The following is a 19,915-nucleotide window of genomic DNA, read 5'->3' as shown; positions in this document are numbered from 1 at the left end:
AGGGGATTACCTCGGAGGCAGCAATTAATGACACTTCATTAACTAACAGAGGTAATCCAGGTTTGCACTCTTTAGGAAAAACCGTCCTGCACTGCAGGAGAGACACCCTCACATCCAAGAAGACGACGAATGTGAACGGATTGAACACAGTTTGCTTTGGCGGAAGACAGAGCACGGCAGACACAATGAAAAATCACCTGTGAGAAAAAGCAGCGTGGATTAGGATTATACTCATTTAAGATTTGAAAAGGCTCAACCTGATGATGCACGATAAGATAAGTGAAAATGCAGCACAAATGAGTCAAACACGTTTTATGCACTCAGATCCAGAAGAAACGGATTTTCTGCTGCAAAGACGATGGAAAGGAAAGAGCCCCAGAAATGGACACACGTGTTTAGAATGGGTTCCCTTTAAAACCATAACTTCTCTTTTGCTTTTAGTCTTTGTAATTAGTGTGGTGTGTTTTGTATTATTCTTATTTCATTTATTTTGTTTTTTATTTTTAGTGTATTTCTTAGGGGTGGACCTTTTGTCGTAAGGCCGTGTCACGCAGCTGCTACGTGCGTTTTGTACATTCTCTACGAAATGTCGGTCTTTCGTGGTGCATGCATGATATACGTGTCATTCCTACGTGTTTCTTGTGTTCGTCATTCCAGGATGTGCGCAGATGTCCGTCGACGGTTTCTGCCATTGGGTCTTCACGTGAATTCAGATTTGAGCTTTTCCAAATTTTTGGTCAGTTGAGAATTATGCAGTTTATGCGTATTTTACATAGTTTACACGCAATTATTATGCATACACAATTGTGCGTGATTTTTGTGAGATGCATATGCAAATTTATGTCTTTCCACGACCGTTCCACGTATGTCTAGCAGACTTTTCACGCATGACCTACCGATTTATAACTTTTATTTTACGTATAGGGCGCACATATCACGTTAAAATTACGCAATTGACACGCAAATCACAGATGAATTACATATAAACAGAGCAATAATCGCACACAGGTCATGTTCTACAGTATATGGATTTACGTGTTCTTTGCGTGGTTTATTTGTACTTCTGTGTTTTTAATGTGGTTCATCACTGCAGTTGCTGGGTTTCAGCAGGTTCAGAAAATGGCTGGATGTGTGGACAGTGATTGTGACGGTGTGGCACCGTCAGGTGGTGGTGGTGGGACCTTCACTGTTACTTCGTTTATGTGAAAATGTGTCTTGCTGGACAATGTAGGACTGTTTCCTGTGATGTCACCTGTGAGGAAATGAAGAGCAACGCCCGATAGGAGGGGCTTATCATTTAATAGGAAGCGTCACAGGAAGTGAAAATGGAGAGTTGGAGGGTGTCATGTGCTGACGTGCCCTGCGTGGAGCAAGTGTAGTGCTTAAGGTTGTTGAATAAAGAAAGAATGCTCTCACGTTGGCTCCTCTGCCTTCAGGGAAATCAAGGTGTTTACAGGTATGAAATTCACCTTTTTTGACCAAGCCAGCCTTCGTCAGCGAATCTAACAATAAACAAATTAAATGAAAGTTTTTTACCTTTACGATCAAATCTAAATTTCCATCCTGCAGTTGTCTGCATCCACACACGCTCACATCTTCAAAGTAAATTATATTTTCTAATTTATTTTATAACTTCAGAGTTTTCCTCTTTGCTGAAATGTTATCAAATATTTACTTTTCTGAGCCTTTGGCTCCATCAAATATTTATCATAATGTCACACAGTATAAATTAGTGCAAACTATTTCTTTACTTTGTTCTTTTAACGTTTCATTTTTCCTTGAACGCAGCACAGCAGGTGTTTGTTGATTAAAGCGGCTTCATGCGGAGGCTTAGTCATCCTACGTCTGCTCTTACGGAGCATAGCAGCAGAAGTTTGGACTTCTGAACACATCCAGGTAAAGGGTTCATGGTCCAAACCAGAAACCGCAGCGTTTGTGGGATTCATCTGACTGTTTGATGAGGTAAAGAGGTCAGCGGATGCGGCGGAGGGACTGCTGTTTTCTGGTTTCAACCTTTAAGCAATTGGATTTTTGAGTGACAATTGTTTTTTATTCTGGGTCACTGTGACGCTTTGTTATCAACCGCTCCCTCCCTCAACAGTTTAAGATGAGGCTCATGTCTGGACTGTTCGGGGAGCTCCTGAAGCTCCAGAGCACATTGACCTCATTAAGTGGCAAAACTGCAGCATCTCATCTTAAACATGAACCGGGTGCAAATCAACAGAAAACTCTTTTAACCCTTGTGCTATCCTATGGGGTCCAGATGACCCCACCCTTACATTGACGTGTTCTCCCTACCATGACAAAGGTGGATAAAGGTGGAAAGATTTCATGTAATCCATGGACACCAGTGAAGATCACAAATCATTGAAGAAAAAAGGTTCAGAGCACTGTCTAGTGGGTCTAGATGACCCAACTCCCAATGTTAAAGTGCCTAGGATAGCACGAGGGTTACAAAAACTGTTTTCTTGGTCACCTTCTATTGTTTCAAAAGCAGAAATCTATAATTTCTTAATTTTCCTATCAGTCTCTCGCATCGGATTTTATCATGTTATTTTACGGCCTTCCGTTGCTGCTGGCGCTGTTTTATTCACTGCTGTGCACTGATGTACAAATCACAGGACGTTTTTATCCAAAGACTGTAATCTTTTATGTTTTTTTTTTCCATGAAGCAGCTGCAGCCCCCGTCAGAATGATGGAGCCTCCTCTCCTGCAATCGTTTAATTTCTCAGAACAAACGCAAATCGCAGACGAGCCGCAAAACTATTTTTATGTAAAATGTCAACCTTCTGGCTCGTAGAAACATTAAAGGAAGATGCTGAAGTCAATAGTATTTTCTTTTTTAGATCAAACCAAAAACTTGTTTTGAAGTTATGAGATGGAATGTCACGTTGCTGGTGCTGTGTTGCGTCACCTGTCTTTTATTACAACTTGAATTTTCTGAAAAGTGTTCATGAGTGTTCACAAGCTTTTTCGCCTGGAATTGTCTTGAATTCCTTGTCATTCCTTCTGCACGTTTACACCTGTCGATCTCACACTCCGTTCTTCACTCTCTCAGGAACAAAACCTGAAGATTCATAAACTCCTCCACCTGAGGGAGGAGCTCTCCACCCACCCAAAGAAGGCAAGCCATCTTTTTCTGGTTGAGAACCATGACTTCAGACTTTGAGGTGCTGATTCTCATTTACAAACTGCCCCAACACACTCTTGAAGGTCCAAACTCAATGAAGCCAACAGGACAACGTCATCGGCAAAAAGCGGAGATAAAATCCAGCTGACTGCTGGCTGTGTCAAGAAATGTGGTCCAAAACTATGGACAGACCCGCTGACCGAGGGCATCCCTGCTGTCATCCAACAGGAACTGGAAGCATGTTCAACTTACTGCCAGGAACACGAACCTAAATCCTGCTGTGATTTTTACTGACCGAACAGCATTATAGTAGAGGACTCCAGACCCCACATTTCCAAGAACACCACAAGGGACAAGACTGAATACTTTCTCAAAATCCAAGAAGCATCCGGACGCCGGGATGCCACCCGGACAGACCAGCACCCTGACTTTGTGGTCGACCTCGGCGCAGGATGGCCCCTCACATCTGGAGCTGCCCTGCAGGAGGGCGGAGGTCAGAAGTCAGAGCTCTGTCTCCCACTGTGCTCACCAGACCCCAAAAACCCCCATATTCATCGGAGTGTGGCGTTAAATAAAAACTACTTCTATAAACAAACATGTATCCAGGTAGTTTTATCAGGTTTGTTCCATTGAAGGCTGTTTCAGGCCTTTAACTATTAGGCTGCGCTGCACGGCGGTGTAGTGGAGAGCGAGGCGGGAAAGGCCTCGGTTTAAATGCTGGCTGGGTCCTTTCAGTGCGGCGTTTGCATGTTCTCCCTGTCCATGTGGAGATTCCTCCCAAAGTCCAGAACTATTGCTTCAAGGGTCGATTGATTTGTGTCTCTAAATTGTCCCTAGGTGTGTGTGTGTGTTTGATGTTACAACAGTCTGGCGAACTGTTCAGGGTGAACTCCGCCTCCACTCTGCAGTTGCTGGGTTGGCTTCAGCGACCTCGAAAGGGATTCAGCCGGTTCAGAAAATGCCTGGATGTGTGGACAGTGACCATCAGGTGTTTACAGGTATGAAATTCACCTTTTTTGACCAAGCCAGCCTTCGTCAGCTAATTTAACATTAAACAAGTTAAATGCAAGTTTTTTACCTGACCGAACCCCAAGAACGCCACAAGGGAGAAGACTGAATACTTTCCCAAAATCCATGAAGCACTTGTGGGCTGGAAGGGCGAACTCCCTGTAACCGGTTGAAGCTTAATGCTTTAACACTTCTGTCTGGACTCCTTCCCCTCAGGGCAGCAGTTTTATGTCTCCAAACTTTTCCTACTTTTTAAACTTCTTCTTGCTGCTTTTTTTTTGTTTTTGGTTGTGTCCGAATTCCTTCACTACTCACTACGTAGCGCATCATATAGTGCGTTTACCATTTTACAGAGCTTTCCGAGTCTACAATTCCAAAATCCAGTGCCCTAGAAATCGCCCAGAAGAAAACCAGTGTGCGTCGATGCTCACAAGACTGGTGGATATAGACCGCAATGCGTTGAGTTTAAAACAATTTTTTAAAATAAACCATCCAAGTTTTCATCATCAGAACACAACAGATTCCTACACAGTCTTTGTAAAATGCTCCCATTTATGAGGTTTTTACTTTGTGAACTTGGTGACATCATTTCTGCCATAAATCAGAAAAAGTACTGAGTATGATATGTCCGACCTGCACTAGATAGCTTTTGTTTTAGTAATTAGGGAGTGGGGCTGGGTGTCACCAAAATTTCCAGAATTGAATCGATTCAATTCACAATTTTTTTATCCACTCCATTCAATTCCATTTTAAATTCACACGGTTTACACATTTAGGCATATTTGCATAGAAGAAGAAGCTTGATATTAATCTGGACAAATTCATAATAATCTGATACAGTTCACATATTGCTAATTGTAAAAAAAAAAAAAGTGCTGATCCTTATGTTCTGTCTCTCCTGAAGGGCCTTTTGGTTCCTTTAAAAAAGATTTCCTTGAAAGAAGTTGCACATTTAATGTCTGTGAGTCTGTAAAGCTGTTCATTTAGTCAGCAATGTATGTTTAGGACGAGCGAGCGTTAGCATGAGCCGTCCTGTGGGGAATTCCATTATAGGTCAGCATCAAGCTAGAGGACTTTTGCGTTGGGTCGCTGGAAAAGCAAAGGCTGAAAAGATCGATCTCTACTTTGTTGGATTGATTATTTAATTTTGGATCGATTCAGATCGATTAATCGATTTTATCAACCCAGCTATAGTAGAAGAGAAAATCCTACACAGCCCAAATAATCGAAATCATTTCTCAGTTGGAGAAACATCTGCAGAAAAACTTCGTCTGCCTAGACTTTCTGGCTTTGAGTCATTTTTGTGGTAATCTAAAGTGTGACGGGAGCTGTCCCCATCAAACTCAGGGTTTGATGCCAAGTATAGATCAAGAGCTGTGAAAAACAAACGTCTGGGTCAGAGAAAACTGACACCCCAGCTGCGAGGAAGACAAAACAGGACTGAACATGTTTTCTTTCCGGGCTGGATCAGTTCCAGGTGTTTCTCACGGATGCTCCCAGCAGAGGGCAGTGTGTCAGTGCAGCGGTGGTGCCGCCCATCATACGAGACCTGCACACAAATCTGTTTCATTTGGCGTTGTTATAGTCTGCCATTTTGGCATGGGGGGGTTTAGATCAACACTGGATCCGGTCAGGAGTTGAGCATGTGTTTCCCTTCCCGCGTTCTTCCCGAGCCGCTGCCAGGAGCTGCCGTCACAGATAGCTGTGGCGTCGCTGCTGAATATTGATGCTTTCTGAAAGAAGCCGAACTCCCACCCCAGAGGGCTGCATGTGTGACCGAGGGGAGCCGAGTGACAGATTGAGATCACAGAAATTGCAGACAAAAGGAAGCCTATGCAAAATTAAAATGTTACACAGAAACCAGCCTCGATTCTTTGTTACAACACACTGACTGTTGGGGCAGAAAGAAAGAGGTAACATGCCCTCCCTGAATCCTCTTGTCCCCATTCTGAGCTGGAGCCCCGCAGAAAGGTTAAAGTTCAGGCGTCGGCTGCAGGGTTTCCTGCTCAGACTCTTTTTTTTATTTTTTTTTATTTTGTTACAATCCGTCTGGACACGTGTCGTCTGTCTCTACGCCAAATGAACCGCCGGTTAGGGCTGCCTTTGACAAAGCCAAACAATCCTCCCTCCTGGTTCCAACAGGAGCCCGAACAACAGTGCCGTGGAGACAATTACTGGGACAATGGCAGTGCAGGAACCTGCGTGTTTTGTGGCGTCCGATAAGAAGCCCTGAACAAATGCGTCTGCACGCGTGGCAGACTGCAGACAGACGTGTTTGCAGGATGACTGTTGTCCTTCAGGCACGTGCACACAGCAGCTACAGGATTCACGGTTGTGCAAATGTTGTGCAAATTACTGACAAATCCTAAAAGTTATGGGTGATGTGAACATGCTGAACTTTAGTAATCCCTTGTGCTATCTTAGATGACCCCACCCCCTTCCATTGATGTGTTCTCCCTACCATGACAAAGGTGGATAAAGGTGGAAAGATTTCATGTAATCCATGGACACCAGTGAAGATCACAAATTATTGAAGAAAAAAGGTTCAGCGCACTGTCTAGTGGGTCTAGATGACCCAACTCCCAATGTTAAAGTGCATAGGATAGCACGAGGGTTACGTTTTCTGCACATTTCTCAGTCACTGTGTGTTTCTGCATCCAGCAGAAACTCAGACAAACTCTTTACTGTGTTTTTGTGCTCCACCGACGTTCTGATTCTGTCCCGTTTGCGGGTCAACTTCTGGATTCAAGGCCAACTGTGGGGCAAGTATACACAGAAAAAAACAGTGAAACCTAAAGTTTCTCTTTAATCATCTTTTGATCTATTTTCAAAGCGTTCCCAGTGGTCTTTAAATGAAAATCATAGTGTCAAAAAAATAAAAAAAACCTGGACATAGTTTCTGCAGAGCGGCTGGAGTTTAGCAATTCACCTCTGAGTTGTGGCTGTTGGCACAGAGGAAGCCTGAGCTCATTTCCCATCATGCCTTTCACTCAACATCAGCGGTGCAACAAAGTATGGCGAGCGATACCGGAGCTCTCCAGCCAAACAGTTTAAGGAAAACAAAGAAGTTCATAGATCTATTTGTTAGAGATTGGATGCATCAGAATGGAGCAGAGCAGGAAGCTTGGGCCCGCTGATTGTAGTTTGTATGTAACAACTACCGGTACCGGTACAAGCTTCTTCCAATAGCGTTTTTTCACCACAATCTGAATAAAGAAATACTCCAAAAGGCAGTTTTAAACTTAATTTTCCTTATACATTTCCTCCATCATCAGATACATTTTTCTAAGAAAGTGAAGAATATTAATCTTATTTTCTGTCATGCAAAAAAACAAATCTCATACATTGACAGTAACTAAGGACTGGACTTAACCCCCCCCCCCCCCCCAGAAAATCGAATAGATTTCTATTGAGAAATAAACAGCTGCTATTCAGTCCCTCCATTGGTCAGAATAACCATTGTTGCTCAGATACATTTTATTGATAATCCTTTTTTTTTCAGTGATCTCTTAGCTGTAGTTCAAGTCATTTAAGTCAGTGTTTTTCAACCTTTTCCTTTGCAAAAAGAAATTGCAAAAAGAAAATTTTGCAATTTATTTAAACCAAATCAAACTGATAGTCCGGCAGTGGTCTTCCCTATCAATGTCCTCAGTTGGACGAGTGAACTCTGTTAAAATGGTTATACTGCCTAAACTTCTGTATCTTTTCCAAACTCTTCCAATATGCATTACTGGTATCTTTTTTTCAGCAACTAGACTCTCTTATATCTTCCTATATATGGCAGGGTAAACGACCTCGTCTAAATATATATATATATATATATATATATCCAATATAAGAAATATTGTGAATTGGTCGTTCTACCATGACCACTCGGATTGTCCTAACTGGATAGCGCTCGAGCTCTGCCAAGACAACAATCTCTCGCCTCTGACCTTTTTTGGCTCTGGTTTGCCTTTACGTTTTATTGCATCTCTTAACAACCCTGTAGTTAAACACACACTGAAGATATGGTCTCAATTTAGAAAACAGTTTGGCTGCACAGTTTCTCCATTTGGAGTCCTATTGCCATGAATCACCTTTTTAAGCCATCTACTATGGATTCAGGTTTCCTGCGGTGGCATCACAGCGGTATCACTCGCTTTAAAGATCTACTCATAGAGGATACTGCCTCATTTGCTCAACTGAAAGAGAAATTTTATCTTTTAAACTCAGATTTCTTTCGTTACCTTCAAGTACGTCATTTCTTTGTTTCACAACTACCACAACTCTCAACTACCACAGAAATAACTGACAAGATTTTTTCACTAGATCCATCCAGGAGGGGTCTTATTTCTAAACTATGTAACATTATGTTGAACCTTAAATATTCCTCTGTGGATAAATTTAAGATGGCTTGGGAAAAAGATGTGGGCCTCCCTATGTCAGATGATACTTGGGTTTCTGCTCTTAAACTGGTAAACTCATCTTCATTTTGTGCTCGACACCAACTAATTCAGTTCAAGGTGGTACATCGGGTCCATATTTCCAGGGTAAAGCTGGCCTCTATGTACCCCACAGTTAGTCCACTATGCACAAGATGTAATCTTACAGATGCCTCTCTATATCATATGTTCTTTTCATGCCCTCATTTGAATGTATATTGGAGGACAATTTTTGACACAATGTCTCGTGTATTTAACACTGATTTAAAACCAAATCCATTAACAGCCATTTTTGGGGTTGTGGAGGACCAAGCTGTTTCAGGTACTGCCAAAAAACACTGTATAGCCTTTGCATCACTCCTGCCAGGACGTGCCATACTGCTTAAATGGAAAGATGCCTCTCCCCCGTCTCATTCACAGTGGCTACAGGATATCATGTCCTGTTTAAAACTGTAGAAAATTAGATGTTCACTCCAAAAGTCTCTTGACATATTTGAAGATTTATCGGGTCCCTTTTTGAGAACGTTTCCAGCTCTTTAGTCATATAAGCCTACAGCAGCTTAGCTGCATGTGGTAGCATATATTACTGGTCGTGCGTGATGGAGTGATGGCTTGACGGTGGCAGTGACAGGGAATGATATGGGGTATTTTGTTAATTTTATTTATTATTCTCACGCATTATTATGTTTTTTTTATTTCTTTTTGTTTCCTTTCCTTAGCTTTATTATAAACACTTCTTTTAGTAATTTGTCTTTCAGACTTACAGAACTCTGTAATTGTGTTTGTATAATGTAAAACTCAATAAAAAAAAAGAAATAAAAAAGAGGCAAACTGTTGCACCCTGACATCTTTTATTCTCATTTCCACCTTAAATTAGCTCTTAATAGTCAAGAGTCTGCTTCTATCACGGACTCATCAGAGCAGCAGCTAAAACATGTCATCTTTAATGTCATAATGATTCTGTCATATTCTGCATCTTAATTTGAAATTATTAGTGATTTGAATTGTGTAGTGTAAAACTGAACTTGTACTATAAAATAAAAGTTTGATTAACCCCTTTAGCACCGCAGCTTTAGCCCCAGTGTTTACATTCTTCTGTTTTCCATCACTCTTCAAACGTTTACGCTTTGACGCTTTTTGGCGCTTCCACAACAGAATCAGCTGATTCAAGTTGATTGCTTGAACGGTTGAGGAGTTACGCTACGTCTAAGAGCGTGTTATTTAGATGTTGCCAGTGACATCGCCGATGATCATGCTGTTCTTATGCGTTTCAGAGTAAAGTATATCCATGTCTATGATCATATACTACATTTGGCAAACTAAAGAATAATGAAAAATTAGTTTTTCTTCAGCTCATTTTTCTACCCAGAAGTAAGAAGACTCGATTCCCCAAACTACAATCTCTCCTTGTGGGTGCCGTCCATTTCATTCAAGAGTCGGCTTCGGCAGCGTGTCTGCGCATCGTCCCCGAGAACAAACAACATCCGAACTTTGGCAAAGATGGATGTACAGATTGTGTGTTTAAGAGGAAAGCGTTTAGCCGATCGTTGCTTGAGAAGGTGGGTGTTTGTGTCAGCCTGGAGGCAGACTCTTACTGGAAGGGGCGGTTCCTCACTTTGTGATGTCACAATGTGAGGACACACTCATTTTCGAGGATTGAGAGGGGCTGGTGCTCAGAGAGCAGGTTTTTAGAGGAATACTCAGAAATATGTGTGAACGGATCAAAATACAGCTTTGGGGTTGTTTATTGAGAGGAATGAACGTTATGAAGGCCCGTACACACCGGGACGAATATTCGCCAGGCGTTATTCGCCAGCGTTTTTCGCCACGTCTTTTGTGTTCACACCCAGGCGATTTTCGCTGACGATGAGCCGAGCGAACATGCAATTTCATTCCCTGACATTAGATGGCGCTTAATGTAAACAGAAATACTCCTGTACACAAGGTGGCGCTGCGCAACTTTACGATTCTTAAAGTCGCTTTTCACTCAGAAGAAGAGAGCAAGTATTTACGCGCTTGTCAGAATCATACAAAGAAAACATGAATATTTCAAGCATCAGTAGCTCCAACTGGTACTTGGTAAGGGGATATTTAAGAATGTCCGTCATTATTTCTTCGCGGCAGTGTAGACGCTACTTGGCGTCTATCTTCTTCGCTGGTATGTGTGCTCAGCAAGGCAGTTTTGTGTTTGAGCGCCCCCAAGTTGTGTTTTACTGTAACTTCAGAAGCTCCAGACACGTGTGCAAAAGCGCAATTCTCATTGGTCGAATAGATTTCGACGCGACGCGTCGAAAAAAAAAAACGAGGCATTTTTTTTTTTGACGCTTTGGCGCGTGGCGTTTTTTCGCGTCGGTGTGCACACTCTCATTGGTGCCCTTTGTTTAGTCACGAGGCGTTAAACGTCGGCGAAAATCGCCGGCGAAATTCGTCCCGGTGTGAACAGGCCTTAACACTTAAAAGCTCATAAAAGTTGATTTTACATGGTATAGGCCCTTTGAGGGTTAACTGAATTCAGACAATCACTCTGTGAAGACACTGAACTATAAAACAGAGAAGAATGACAAGTTTCTCCTTCTGACAATCTAATGGAGCCTGGGTTGGGCGTTTGTCTTGACTTTGAGCAAAGCTTTCACGTCCATCAAGACAGGTCAGGACAGGACTCTCCTAAAACGACTCTTACCAGGACAGCTGAGGGTGGTCCACCTGTGAAGGTGGGGCTGACGTCACACTCAACCCAATGGTTCATGAAAGGCACATGGCTGAAGTCTCAGGTGAGTTAATACTTTCGGCAACATGGGTTACAGGAAAGTTTGGCATAAATCATGATAACAATGGAGAAAAGTGGTGTCAAACTTGCATTGTTTTTAATTCTGTCCCTATTCACAGAATTTGACAGCAAATGAGATCAAATCAGGCAGTTTTCCCTCCTGAGGACTCTGACTCATTTTACAGCAGACGCTTTCCAGACTGAAAAAATTACAGCTAATTACTACAAATGCAGACTTACTGACCTTTGCATTCGGGACTTCAGCCTCACAACCGAAATGGCAGAAACATCAGTTTGACAGACAAATGCTTGATTTCACTGTGATGCTGGATCACTTTGTTGCTTGTAAATGGCACCACTCAGTAACATTTTTGGTAAAGTCTAAAGAGACACAGCAGGACCAGAAGTCTTTTTGGTTTAGAAACAAGGCTCTTAGATGTGTGAACTTTCTAAATGCCAAAATAAACAATCCTGAAAGTCCAATTTTACCACAAATGTCACATTTTTCTTTTGTTACCCCCAGTTTTGGCTTTCTCCATGTGGTGTGAGTGGAAATGAAGAATATTCAGGTTAAAGGTTAAACCTGTATACTCTCTGAAAATGATTTCCCGCTTTTGCAGAACCTGTTCTTCGTGCAGAAACTGTGTTAAATGTGTTGACCGTATACTGACACAACACAACGTCTTCACAGATGCCTAACCAGTTGTTGGGCTGGCATGCAAACTTTTGTTGACCCTTTCATTGTCCCGCACTGCATGTGAGAGAAGCTTTCCTCTCTAAAGGTAATTAACAACAGGCTACGCAGCACGCTCGATCAGCGCTTTCCTGCGCCTCCAAAACAAGTGTCTTACTGTGACTTTGGCTTATTGTGAAGATCACAAATCATTGAAGAGAAAAGGTTCAGCGCACTGTCTTGTAGGGTCTAGATGACCCAACTCCCAATGTTAAAGTGCCTAGGATAGCACAAGGGATGAATCAAATATTGCATTTGCGGCTCTATTTTTCTGCAGGAAACCAAACTGTCGATCACAAATGTTCCAGTTCTAATATTCTCTCTACGTCTCCCTTCTTCAAAATCGAAAACTAGAACACTTATAGATTATCCTCCACCTATAATATTAATTGCATATTGAAAAACGGCAGCATGTCGATACACCTCAACCTCTGATTTACAAAAGGTCTGAACTGAACAAACCTTCCTGCATGGTAAGAAGCTCATTGGTTGATTGTTTTACCCAGGAATGAAATGTAGAGAGCCCAAGATACACAGGAAAGAGTAGAGTCAACTCAAAACAAAAATCCTTTTCTTGAGAGTGGGAACTAGGTGATGTGAGTGGTGTGCTAGGAAGACATGTGTGGTACTTAATTTAATTTTGGAATTTAATTGAACATTTTTTCGCTGTAAGTTCTGGTCTTGAGACAAAACTCGTTTTCCTTTGTAGCTTTGTGCTGTTCACATTTTAATTAGTTTTTTTTCTAGTATGTTCCTACAAATACAAACTTAAAGTTGTGGATCAAACTGAATTACATCTACTTACTAAGTTTCTCAAAGACCCACTCCAATAAAAATTGTGTTTTTGGTGTTTTAAATGTGTTCTTGTGGCATTTTTCTGCCGAAAATTAAGCTTAGAATAATATTTCCGAGTATTATTTTAAATTTAAATCTTTGTGAATCAGGAGCAGATGACAGAATTCCGTCTGTAGCGGTGACGTAGATGAAATAAGCTCCCTGCTCCGCCCCCATTCTGATGCATCCACCTGCAGACAAATAGATCCATGAACGTCTTTGTTTTCCACGTCTGGACAGATTTGAAGTTCTTCAGCATCTTTGTTCTACCGTTAATTAAGGTTGTGTATCAGCAAGAGTCTGGCGATATGATATGTATCGCAATATTGTACCGAAACACTAATTATGATAACACAAAACAAATGGTAAAACTCATTTTGTTTAAAGATTTCAATGTTTTTCAGTATATTAACAGAAATGGAATGAATGTGCCTCAACCAATAAGGTTCTAAAAGTGAATGAAGTCAATGATTGAGGAAATGAAGTGCTGTTTATTCCCAATACTTGTTGTAGTTTCTCCAGTACATTTAAAGCAGGGGTTCTCAAAGTTTTTGTAGCAAATTAACCCTTGTGCTATCTTAGATGAGCCCACCCTTCCATTGACATGTTCTCCTTACCATGACAAAGGTGGATAAAGGTGGAAAGATTTCATGTAATCCATGGACACCAGTGAAGATCACAAATCATTGAAGAAAAAAGGTTCAGAGCACTGTCTAGTGGGTCTAGATGACCCAACTCACAACGTTAAAGTGCCTAAGATAACACAAGGAATACGCATCTACACTGTTCAGGGTTAAGAACTCAACATTAGACTCGGCGACAATTTTGGTAAAAAAAAAAAAAGAGGATAAACCGAAAATTTTTTGTTTTTTAAACCTTTAATGACCAAGTGTCATGTGTACAGTTAACCGGGCCTCCAGATGTTTTCCCAGTTGCTGTTGGAGGTTGCTGCCCAGATCTTCTACTCCTCTAGTAATTGTATCATTTGTTAGACTTATTTCTTTTTGCGCTGGAAAACAATGTCAGCTACTTTCAGCACAAGCTCTTTTTACTCACTCCCCATCACTTAAGGGCCATTTTCAAAGCCACAACGTAGCTAGCTTCTGTCACAGCTTCACTGGATCTTGCTTTTTTTTGTAAGCATTATCTGCTGTACAGCATAGCCTCGTTGTAGTTGTTGGAGCTTCTTGTTGCGCTTTTTGCCGTTAAATTTGTCATAGTTTTTATGATTTGTAACATAATGACGATTTTTATTGAATTCTTTGAGCGTTGCATTTACCTGCTTGCAAATCAGGCACATGACTTGATCCATGAGGTACGACAAAGTAAGCATTTGTCCAGTTAGCTAGAAAGCACGTTTTCAAATATCGCCAAATGGACTATTGCGATCTATCGCCAAAACGATTTTTTCCTGCACCTCTACTGATAATGTTTGGTTGGAGTCGCGGGGGGCTGTAGGCTAGTGGGAGAGTTCCGCCCACAACTCAGAGGTGAATTTCTAACAAAATCCTGGGAATGCATTTGAAAATACATCAAAGGATGAGTGGAGTGGGATTTTAAGGACTTTGTTCATTACTTCTGTACACACATGTGCTCAGGCAGCAATGAGAGGATCCTGGTTGAGTGACAGGTTGGTGTCTTTAGGGGTGTTTAGGTGGGTTTGATGCAGCTTCAGGACCAAAACAGTAGAATGACACAGTCCTCTGATGGAGAACCTGTCTGTGTGGCCACATCACTGAGGCTATGAAGGGTTTCCAAATAAAAGATTATCTGAAGCCGCTGGCTTCAAGTGGGGAGAGGATTATGCACATTTAGTGTTTTTCCACCACCAGAACGCTCTGAGCGGGGAAGACTGGGGGGGTCAGCTCTGAGGAGCGGACAATCTGCTTTTCTGCTACGTGCTTGACTTTACATTTCCTAAACACACTCACACGAGCGTGGCAATGATGGTTGCTGTGGCAACTGTGAAAGAATTGTAGGGCAGAGGGGGGTGCACACACACTCATCAGCTGGCAGACCCCCTTCAGAAGCCATTTTTTGCATTCTTTCCACACGCCGACACCTCGCCGTCTTCTTTTCTCCCCATTCGCTGGTTCTTGTCTCTGCCGCGGTTTCTCACACGCTTTGTGTCGGTGTGTCCCGCGTGTGCGTCACCCTGTAATCTGCTGACAGCCAGATTGATGGCTAAGGGTGACGTGGTTGTATGGCTTTATTCCAGCAGCAAAGATCTGGAGGCAGCTACCTGATCATCCATCAACCTCCCCCCCCATACCTGCCGTCTGAGTGTTTCCTGCGCCTCCTTACGTAAACACAAACACGTGCATTATAATCAGAGGCGTTCCTGGCCAGGTTGACGCCCTGGACGAAACGCTGGACAACCCCCCCGTCACCCCCCTTTCCAGCCCCGCCCTCAATAACTCAAACCCTCCATTCATACAAACACAAAAACAAAATATATCGTTTATTTTACTTTATTAATCATATAAGTAAAATATACTTGTGTTGTTGAATTCACAATTAAGATCTAGTGCATAAGTTAGATCACACTTAACACGCATCACTTTTTTGTTTTCTCCCTGAAGGCTGAATGAGTAAATCCACAACCTTGAAGGGACTTTTCCGTCCGTCTAAGCCCCTCCTCTGCCTCTCTACCTGCTTGTCCTCTACCTGTTCGCATCCTCTGCAGCTACGAGTTGGTTTCCTTCGCCCTCACAGCAGCACGTTGACACGACAGTGGGGCGCCCTACTGCAAATGTCATTAAAGAATGTATTCAAAGGTGTCTCTGAAACTGGCTACAGTGTGAGGCTGTCTTCCCCGCAAAAGGAAATGAAAAACGTGTGGTTTTGATACAAAAATTCAAAGTGAAAATCAAACCGGGGATTGTGTGAGCTGCTGAGAACTAAGCTTTGTCTGCGAGAGTTCGAGTCGACGGCCATGACGGGCAAACAGAGTTTCAGGAGGGTTTGGTTTTTCTGCTGAGGCACCTTTGCAAGACGTGAGCCTGAAAGAGGCAGAAGCTGCTTGGAGACGTGAGCTGAAAATCTGTGTTATTTTAGTTTTTAAAGGGTACTTAGATCTTTTAAATTGATATAGATGCCACTCTTTGTTTTTCAGTTTCCTTTTATGTCACAAAAGAAAAACAAACCAGTCCAAAATAAACCCAAATAGTATATTAATTCTCAGTCTCTCAAAACTGATCTTTTTTCTTTGAAGGTCCCGTTAATGTCCCGCCACCCATAAGTCGATTGTCCAGGCGAGTCCAAACTGAAATAAATCCAAAACAAAATCGTTGCATTGGGCTTTTGATTTCGATGTGCTTCTTCTTTTTCTCTCTTCAGGTCCCTCGTAGATTTCTTGAAGTCTTGACAGGACGGCCCCCCCCTCTTATTTTGGTCCCCTTTATCAAATCAGTCACAGGTACCTCAGTCATATGACCTACAACTGACATGCCATTAATACAAAAACAATATCTGAGGAAATGGGGTTTTACAATATTATGGGAAACACAGTGTAACCCTTGTGCTAAAACGTTTGGGCCCCCCTGCACTAGACAGTGCGCTGCCTTTTTTCTTCAATGATTTGTGATCTTCACTGGTGTCCATGGATTACATGAAATCTTTCCACCTTTATCCACCTTTGTCATGGTAGGGAGAACATGTCAATGTAAAGGTGGGGTCATCTAAGACAGCACAAGGGTTAAAACAGAATTTATCATAATGTCAATTCTGTGATGAAATACTTTTGTGGCTTCAACACAAGCAATGAATCAGTGATGAGGCTAACTGTAAACATCTTTCAGCCCTTTGAGGACAAGTATTGGAGCTAAACTGATGCCTTTCATCCCAGTTTTAGAAAAGTAACAAAGAATTTCTGTAACAAACAACCGAATCTATTCTTCTGACATTAATCCACTTTAAGAAAGAACAGCAGTGAAGTACCAGCTTATCTTAAGTGGGAGATGGTTTCTCAACATTAGCAGTAAAAAAAAGAATAAAAGTCGGAAAGCTGCTTGCAGCTGTAATCTGACAGCTGCACAGCCCGATTTTTCCTGCTTTTTGATTTTTCAGCAGTTGTGCTCCTTGTCACTCTTTTGTGTTTGGCCGTGGTTGAAGGGAAATACTCTGCACGTTTGTGTTCTTGGGTCATAAACAGTGCAGCAGGAGATGACAAGATGATCATTCTGAGAGCGGCAGCAGCTCGCGCTGATGTCACTTCAGATTAGTAGAGCAAGGGCGGAATGGCGAGTAACACACCCAGATGTCAGCACATTCAGAAACAAGTGGACACGGTGAACTAACAAAGAGCAGCTAGAGTGTCTGATGGGGTTTCAGAAGATTTAAGAGTAAAATAGACTGAACAGTGAAGAAATAATCACAACAGAACAGCAAAAAGAAAGCCAGGAAATAAGAAAACTGTCAAAATTACACGTATGCTCATGGACAGAGTTGTGCACACTTTGAAGAAAAAGAAGAAGCAGCCTTAACTTGTCTGTTTTAAGGTCGTGTCACACAGCCACTATGTATATTTTTGTGCAAATTGCACAGACAAAAAATGGTCATACATGGAAAAAGGGAGAAAAGTTGTGATCTTTACGTGAAATTTTCACAGATGTATCAGGAATGAACCACGTTAAAACCACAGAAGTAACGAGTAAACCACGCAAATAACACGTAAACCAACGCAGAACATGGACTGGTTATTATGGCGTGATTATTGTGCTGTTTATATGCAATTCATTAGTGTTTTGTGCATCAATTTTGTAATTTGAACTTGATATGTGCGCCGTATACATGATGTAAAAGTCATACATTGTTGTGAAAAGTCTGTCAGAGAAATGTGGTAGTGGAAAGACACAATTTTGTGTATGCATCTTGCAAAAATCCTGAACAATTGCATACGATTTATGCAATAATTGTGTATAATCTGTAAGAGTTCTGTGGTTTTGTTTCAGTTTTGTTCTGAGTTTCCCTCAGTCACACTGTTTCCTGGTCCATCACGATCCACAGCTGTCGTCAAATACCCTCAGCCTATTTAAGTGTCTGCTTTTCAGTTCATCCTTGGCAGGTCATCTGCTCTGCTGTGTCAGCTATTCTTTGAATGGAAAAGAAGGATTACATTTATCACGCACGGATCACTGAAGACCAAAATTTCACACGTGGAAAATGCCTAAAATGCACATTTAATTCTGACTTTGTTTGTTTGTTTTGAAAACAAAAATTGAAGTCACGTGCTCACAGGCATTTCAAGAAAGCGCACATGCGTACTGATTAAAACTAGAGGCAGAAGAAAAATTCACAAAGAGGGTGGTGGGGCCCCTGGGCTGGGTGGCCCTGGCCCCTTTGCTGGGGGGGCTGGGGGACGGCTGTTTGACCACCAGGGGACAGTCTACCAGCTGTCCCCAACTTACCCCCTTTCTCATATAACCTCATATTAGGGTGAGGGGGTGGGGGGCCTAGCCTGCGATGCGCCTTGGGGGGGGGGGCTACTTGGCAGTGGCCCCCCTCCTATGGTTGCCGTATGGAGTGGGCCCCCCCTCTTTCGGTTTTATTTGCACCTTAGACATGTAGGGTCCTTGGTAGGGGGGGTGCTTGGACATCACTGCAAGCAAGCAGCAGATGTCCTCCTGGCACCCTACCCGCCAATTTTAACCGCACCTTAGACATTTAGGGCCCCTTGGTGTGGAGGGTGAGGGGACATCACTGTGAGTGATCAGGAGATGTCCCCTTAGTGCCCTACTCGCCAATTTTAACTGCACCCCCCTTAGTACACACACCCCTCCCCCTTCAATATATACACTCAAACATAAACACACACACATGCACACACACACCCTCTCAAACACCCATACACGCACACACATTTTACAAGGAAGGTGGGACCTGGGTCCATCTGTCCCCTACCCCTTCCCTGGTGGGGGGTGTGGGCCCCTTGGCGTTGGCGGCCGTGTCCCTTGGGTGCCGGCTCCCTGGGCCCGGCGGTGCTCTCTCCGCACGGTGGGGGGGTTCATATTACACCTGAGCCGGGGGTGTTCGTGTCCCTGGGGGGTGGGTCCTGGTCCTTGCCCCTGGGCGCTGGGCCCTGCCAAACTTCCAACATGGCCGAGCCTGGTCGGGCCATATTTATAACACCCCTTGTGGGCCACCCTTTTTTCCCCGGGGTTCCCCCCTACTGGGCGGGGGCGGCGGGCCCCTGCCTTGCTCCTACCTGGACCAACCGTGGGCCGGGTGGGTGGCTGCCTGGGGTGCGGAGCCGGTCTCCCTTGGGGGGTCCTGGCTCGTACCTGGGGTCGGGGCGGGGGGATGCCCGGAACTCCTGGGTGGTGGTGGGGTGCTCGTCTGGGGCTGTGGGCGTCCCTCTCCGGTGGGGCCCTGTGTTGGGCTCTTCCGGCGCGGCGGGGGGGCTGCTTTCCTGGCTGAGCTGGGGCGGCGCTCTCTTTCCCTCCGCGCCTCCCTGCTCTCTGGCTCTGGGGGCCTCGCGGCGGTCCTGCTGGCCCTGGCCTGGGTGGCGGTCTTGGTCGCCCGGGGGGCGGTTGTTCCCTGCCTGTTCCCGTGTGGCGTTGGGGGAATTCCGGCTGCCGCTGCTGCTGCGGCGGGGGTCTGGGTGTGGGGGTGGCTGGGCGCTCCTCCTCCTTCTTTTCACATTCCACCATCCATTTTAGAAGAACATAAACACTCACCTGAGCACAGGTGTTAGCTCACCTTTGCACTAATAGTTTGCATGATTGAATGAATGAAAGATTTCACACTAGTTGGTTTAAAGGCATAGGTATGCGTTCGTGAACACTATCTGTTTTGTGTACATGTTGACATGTGGACATTTTTGCAGCTAGCAGGTGTGTTGATAATATTTGAGTGTGTGTGACTACATTTGAACCGTACCGTATTGATAAACAACCAGTAAACCTGTCTGCTCTATGCTGCTTCATGGTCTTACCCCCCTTCCCCTCCTATTATCACATTCCTACCCCCCCCCCCCCCCCTCTCTCTAACGTCCCTCTCTCTTTTTCCCCTCTTTCCTT

General features: G+C 43.4%; 1 long non-coding RNA gene across 1 annotated transcript; it reads left to right on the top strand.

The window, feature by feature from the left end:
• Positions 1-1,142: 1,142 nt before the first annotated feature.
• Positions 1,143-7,406, top strand: LOC144987212 (uncharacterized). The gene is made up of 4 exons (XR_013651088.1): positions 1,143-1,456; positions 1,789-1,896; positions 3,059-3,124; positions 3,214-7,406. It is a non-coding gene; the product is annotated as an uncharacterized LOC144987212 (long non-coding RNA).
• The last annotated feature ends 12,509 nt before the right edge of the window (positions 7,407-19,915 follow it).

This window comes from Oryzias latipes, chromosome 18 (assembly GCF_053564925.1).
Source record: "Oryzias latipes strain Hd-rR chromosome 18, Olatipes_Hd-rR_3.1".
NCBI classification, from domain to species: domain Eukaryota; kingdom Metazoa; phylum Chordata; class Actinopteri; order Beloniformes; family Adrianichthyidae; genus Oryzias; species Oryzias latipes.
The sequence above is the reverse complement of the archived record's forward strand: the minus strand, read 5'-3'. Positions and strand labels throughout refer to the sequence as shown.